The sequence below is a fragment of the Miniopterus schreibersii genome (assembly GCF_964146895.1).
Source record: "Miniopterus schreibersii genome assembly, chromosome: 2".
Classification (NCBI taxonomy): Eukaryota; Metazoa; Chordata; class Mammalia; order Chiroptera; family Miniopteridae; genus Miniopterus; species Miniopterus schreibersii.
Window position 1 is genome coordinate 8,761,534 of NC_138102.1, and position 6,215 is coordinate 8,767,748.

Genomic DNA, 6,215 nt, shown 5'->3' on the forward strand with positions numbered 1-6,215 from the left:
TTAAATACATAAGGCTTGCATTAAACAAAGAACTCACCAGTCCAGCCGATTCCTCGGTGCTCCGCTTTAAAGTCCTCGGCAGCTCCGTAATCCCCACGCGATTTGGATATTTGCTAGAAGCCGCGTCTGAAGTACCAACTTTGCCTCCCTGGGATCTTCAGCATGTCCCCAACGAGAGCGCGATCCACCCGCGCTGCCCGGACCCAGGTGGCCGCATCTCCCGGAGGCTTCCGTCCTCGGTGAAACTTGAGGACCAACAGGAGGCGAGGTGAGAGTGCGCGGGGGCTGGGGAGAGGGCCCAAGAGAAGCCAAGTTTGTCCGGACTTGTCCAGGCAGCGAGCCGCCGAGTTTGAGAGTTGCGGCCGGGAGCTGCGGTGGCTCACTGCCTCTTCCCCCACTCCCTCGCTCCTGGAGGAACTGGGGGAGGGGACGTGACGTCAGCGCCCCGCCTCGCCCCGGCCCCACCGCCTGGAAAGGATTCTCCGGCGGAGTCCGCCTCCGGGACAGTAGCGGCGGCGAGCGGGGCGGCTGCCGGGGCTCACCTGCCGCGGCCGCGCTCCCCCCGCCCGGGCAGCGGCCGTGCGTCTCCACCCGGCCGCGCCCCCGGGCTCCGCAGACCGCCGGCGATCCCCGCACCCAGCCCCGAGCGGCCCCGGCCCCGGCCGCGCGCGCCTCTCGGGCTCCCCGCCTCTCAGCCCCCTCCCGCAGCGGTTCCCACGCCTGGGGACGCGGGGGATGCTGTTCCCCTTCCGCAGCCGAGACTCGCCGCGACGTGTCGCCTGCGGGTTTTGCAGGCAGGAAGCTCGAGCAGCCTCTGCAGACCGGCCCGGACGACTTGGACTCTGTAGCCCTCCAACTTCTGGGGGCGATATAGTCTCAGGACTTCTGGGGCTCCGGCGCTGCCTGCGGCCTTCGCGGGGCCTCTCGCGGGGCCGTGGTTGGATTTCCAGATCCTTCCCCGAAGGATCCTACGTTTCTAGACCGCACTCCGAGGCGGAGGAGGTTCCGAGGGGTGGGGGAGGAGACGGGGAGGAGCCAGGGTCCGACGACTGCGGGTCTCCCGCGGCCACGGGGCCGTCCACGCCGCGTGGCACAGACAGACGCGGGCCGGCGCCGCCGATGTTTCAGGGGCGAATGAATGACTGCGGCCTTGCTGAGCGCCCAGGCCCCCGGAAAACGGCTTCTGCGGCATTTTTTTAAAAAATCGCTAAAGTACCAAAATAAAATATCTCCAGAATCGCGAGAAATTCCCGGGGAGCCATTTCTGTGAGTCGGTGGACACTGTTCTCAGAAAGTTGGCTTTGAAATTCCAGGATCCCTGGAGCGGGGGTGGGGGGGGCGGGGCGCGGGGCGTGAGCGGCTTCCCACCCCCGCACGTGCAGCCGGTGGTGTAAATCTAGGGGTCACTTTAGTTGATCCCTGCCTTTGAAAGGCAAAGAGCAAAACCCGGAGAACACGGCAAACGAGACAAGAAATTAAACAGGAGAATAAAAGATTAAATACTGGAGTACTGTATGTGCTTGAGGAAGTCATATAACTCATCTAAATGTGAGTTTCCTCACCTGTGGTAAAGGAATAATGTCCCCTCCATAGGTAAAAATGTATTCGTGTATTTGTCCATTCAGAAAATAGGTATTGAATGCCACTTGTTCGCCCAGGGGATAATATTCATTATTGTCCATTCAAAAAACAGGTATCAAAAGCCACTTATTTGCCTGGGGGATAGCGTTCATTCATGCAGTCAGCACTCTTACAGAGCATCCTATAAAGTGTCCAGCAAGCATGTGGTAGTTAATATTCGTTTTCTTACCCACCCTCGCTCTTTGTGATGCCTCCGTTTTCTCATCTATGAAATTAGGATGAGTTGAAGGGAGGTTGTCACAGATAATTCAAGGTACTATTGGGTTTGGAAGGCGAGAGAGCAACGGGAGGCTAGGGGCCTGGAGAGCTATGGAAAAGGAACTTAGACGCCCCCCACTGCCGCAGGGCCAGGGGGCTGCCCCCAGGTACCTGGTACTAGGGAAGGAAGGAGGCCGTCAGAAGAAAGACTGGCTTGAAGGCCAGCCTGTTGGCCAGAGGACAGACTGCTTCGCTGCTTCAACCACACAGCCTCGCTCCTTTTATGTCAATAGTTGAAATTAGAAATTGACCGTGTTTTACAAGTTGTATAAATGACACAAGTAAATCCCCCTCAGACACTGCTGTGCAAGTCAGTTGGATTTGCTATACTAATCTTTAGAGTTATCAAAGCTAAATCTAATTATTTCTATTAAAAAGAAAAATACGCATGAGAGGAACTTATATGTAATAATTGATGGAATTAATCAAAATCACTGCTTTCAAGAATAAAGTGAGAGGGGCAGAACACTTTTAATGAAACCTATAGGCCTGCCAGGTCCGATACCATAGCCACAAGTGGCTATCAAATTAAATTAAACTTCAGTTCTTTAGTCTTACTAGCTACTTGTTAAGTATTCAATATATGCTTGTAGCCAGTGACCACCATGTTGTTCAGGGCCCATTAAAGAACATTTTCATTATGATCAGCACTGTTAAAGACTTTGCTATGATTTTCCAAGACTACATCAAGTATCATAATCTTAATGCATCAAACACTGAGTCACTCCCAAAGTAAAAACAAAACAAAATAGAATCACAGAAGGATCCACTCATTCCACAAATATCTATCAAGTACCAACTATATACTCAGTGAAATTAGAAGGACTCAATATTTAATGAATTAGGTATGTTTGGTGATTAAGAAATATGAACATGACTTGCCTTGGCCAGGTGGCTCAGTTGGTTGGGACCTTGTCCCACACACCAAAGAGGTTTGGGGTTCGAGCCCCACTGGGGGGAGAGTATGGGAGGCAACCCATCGATGCTTCTCACAGAGATGTTTCTCTCTCTCCCTCTCTCTCTAAAAATCAATTAAAAAGTAACAAATAATAAATGATTTTTTAAAAAAGTAAAAATAGATAAAAGGCTGATAGTTGATGTAGTTAAATTGAACCATAACTATTGCTGTTCACGGGGCAGGTGATTATAGCCTTCAGAGAAAGGCATAATCTAAAAATTTTAAAAATAAGATCCTGAAGTTTTTGTTTAATTGCATCAATTAAACAAAACAATGTATTTATGTGAATTGCATCAATTAAACAAAACAATGTATTTATGTGAATTTATAAATTACAATAAGTTTTGAATAAGGTTGAGCTTGTCTAATAAAAGTAAATGAGTCTGTGGCCTGATTGCTTTCAACTAAAAAGTACATACAGTACTTGGAATTGTGTTCTTAATGGTTGTAGCACTGGTAATATGCAGAAAATGAATTATACACACACACACAAAGAAAGAAATATTAGCATGGCTTAACATGCCCTTTCAGTTGTTTTCAATCATTGCTGAGTGCTAAAACTGGGGGAAATACTTCATTTAAAGCAAGAATGATTTCTAAGACATTCTTAGGAATTGTCCTAGGACTAATTATAAATTGGCTGACTGACTGCCAGCATGCTATGCTCTCCGACCCTTTTCACTGCTTTCTCATCTGCCTGCACCCCTTACTACCTACCCTTCCTGAAGCTGACATACTACTCATCCCAGTTCCCCAGGTTTTGGAATTATTTCACCCTTTGCCTTGAACTACAGCTCTCCTCTGGATTCTGCTTATACTCTCCAAGGGGGGCCATTAAACAGACAACTAGTCAATCTGATAAGAGTAAATAGTGGTTAACTATGAGTATGAATATGTTAATATTCCTGGTCCCTTCCAAGTTCACTAGAAGAAGGATTTTCTTAAAGCTACACCTGAAAGATAAAATTTTACCCTTAATGGTGAAATTCCAGATGCCATGGCCAGTTGGGAAAATATTTGGAGGCATTGCAAATCACCTACTGGATGGCTATTAACAACAACAAAGGAAAAAGTATACCTTCACTTTAGGGACAAATACATAGTGGAACAGGCTGGTTGTGAATTTTTTTTTTTTTAATCCTCACCTGAGGATATTTTTTCCATCGCTTTTCAGAGAGAGTGGAAGGGGGGGAAGGAGAGAGAAAGAGAGAGACAGGGAGAGAGAGAGAGAAACATCAATTGGTTGCCTCCCACCTCCCACACTTGCCCCAACCTGGGCCAGGGATTGAGCCTGCAGCTGAGGTATGTGCCCTCGACTGAAATTGAACCTGGGACCCTTCAGTCCTCAGGCTGAGGCTCTCACCACTGAGCCAAACTGGCCAGGGCTGGTTGTGGGCATTCTATCCCTACAAATATAAGATCAACATTCCCAATAGATCTTGCTAGAAAAGTATAATTCTTGTGATGCTTTCCCAGCTCAGTGATGGAAGGATTCTACCTTTTGAACAGTAAGCAATGAATCATGCAGACACATAAACATATTTTCTCAATAGAGGTAGTAGAAAGAACATTACACTTGAGGTCAGTAAATCTGGTTTGAGTTTCGTTTTGCCACATAAAATCTAATATACTTGGTTATTACTGAGTTTGAGAAGTCTTACTTTCCTCTATAAAGGTGCATCTCTCAAATGATCTTTGAAAAATATGCCTCTCTGATTGTGAGAGATATCAGTAAAAGAGGAAGGTAACGACTACAAGGCCATCATTCTACTTGAATTTACCCACTATTTTGCACTCGACCACTCCCAACTCAGTTATGAGACTTTGTAGAACCAATAGCAATAAGTAACATTGGTTTAATGCCTATTATGCTCCAGACTCTGTTCCTATTTCTTTATATGCAATACCTCGTATAATTGTTATAAAATCCTATAAGATAGTAGCAATACCCTACGTCCATGTTGCAGATGAGAAACTGAGGTTTAGGTAGATTAGGTAACTCACACTAAATGGCCTTTTGGATTGAGACCCAAGGATAGCTGTCTCCAGAGTCAACACTTGTCAACGTGATACACTAGCTCCTTACACTCATTTGCACCCTTTATGAACCAAGGCAACTGTTGTCAGCAATGCTGTGGTTTAAGAAGCAACCTAAGAGGAGAACAAAAAATTATCAAGCAATGACTGGAGGAAGATTCTTTTTTCTAGAAGCTACACTGAGTATGGATTTTTTTTAAAACTGTTTAAAAGTGGGCCCTTTAATCACAGAGTGAAAGCATCGCTGGTTATGTTTAGAAGTATGTATGTAGCACTGTACAGCCATCATTTGTTTGGCTTACCTATTTTCCTAGGTAGATATACATGCTCTTAAACACATTTCTTTTCAATTCAGAATCGCCGTCTGGCTTTTAACTTGTTTAGTCTGAACAGCAGAAAAATACACACCAGTGATTCTCAATGAATTCTGACAAGGACTATCTCACAGGACTTCATGATCAGCATTTCAATTTATACTTTGCTTTTCCCTTTGCTGGTCTGGATGAACTAGTGTTCCTTGATCTCGCCAATTCTCCTTTCTCTCTTTCATTTATTCTTTCTCATGACAATATGGGAAATTCCCTCTATCCATATGTATTTATTTTTACTATTAAGAGCCCATCTCTCCTCCTGGTAGAAATTTTTGGTCATAAAAGCTAGTCTGATAGGGAAATTAAGAGCATCCCATTTAGGAAATGAGGATTGCAATAGATGCCAACATCCTTTGTCTAACAGGTCATCTATCTAAGTCCATCATGGTAGTTCTGTGCTCCTTGTCATGAGCATGTGGACCAATTGTAGCCAATGAGATATTAGAGCAAGCTTGCTGGAGACCTCTGAAAAAAATTTTCTCACCCCAGCTGGTGTGATTCAGTTGGTTGGGTGTTATCCTGTGCACGGAAGGGTTGCCTCTTTCATTCCCAGTCAGGGCACATGCCCAGATTTCAAGCTGGATCCCCGATGGGGCGGCCAATCAATGTTACCCTCTCACATCAATGTTTCTCTCTCTCCCTTCCTCCTTCCCTCCCTCTCTCTCACAAAATCAATAAACTATTCTTTAAAAAAACATTTTTTTCTCTCTCCTAAAAGAGATCCACAGGAGACATTATGTCTTTCAGGGGACATGGACAGGTTAGGATGCCATGCCTGGGACTGCTACACTTGCTGAGGATTAGACCTGAACCAGGGAAGGCAGACGAGGGCTCTCAGGGAAGGGAAGCAACCCTTTCTGAAGGCTGTCTTCACTCAAAATTTCTTTTTATGGGAGAGCATAAGTTTCCATCTTATTTAAGTTGGGTCATGTCAGCATTTGGGTTACTTG

General features: G+C 45.9%; 1 protein-coding gene across 2 annotated transcripts in view; it reads right to left on the reverse strand.

Moving 5' to 3' along the window:
* The window catches only part of FAT1 (FAT atypical cadherin 1), a 107,986-nt gene extending 107,429 nt beyond the window's left edge, over nt 1-557 (reverse strand). For both annotated transcript variants that reach the window (XM_081130241.1, XM_081130240.1), the window contains exon 1: nt 38-557. The gene's annotated coding sequence lies outside the window, so the exon portion shown is untranslated. The remainder of the gene's footprint in view (nt 1-37) is intronic.
* Nucleotides 558-6,215: the final 5,658 nt, after the last annotated feature.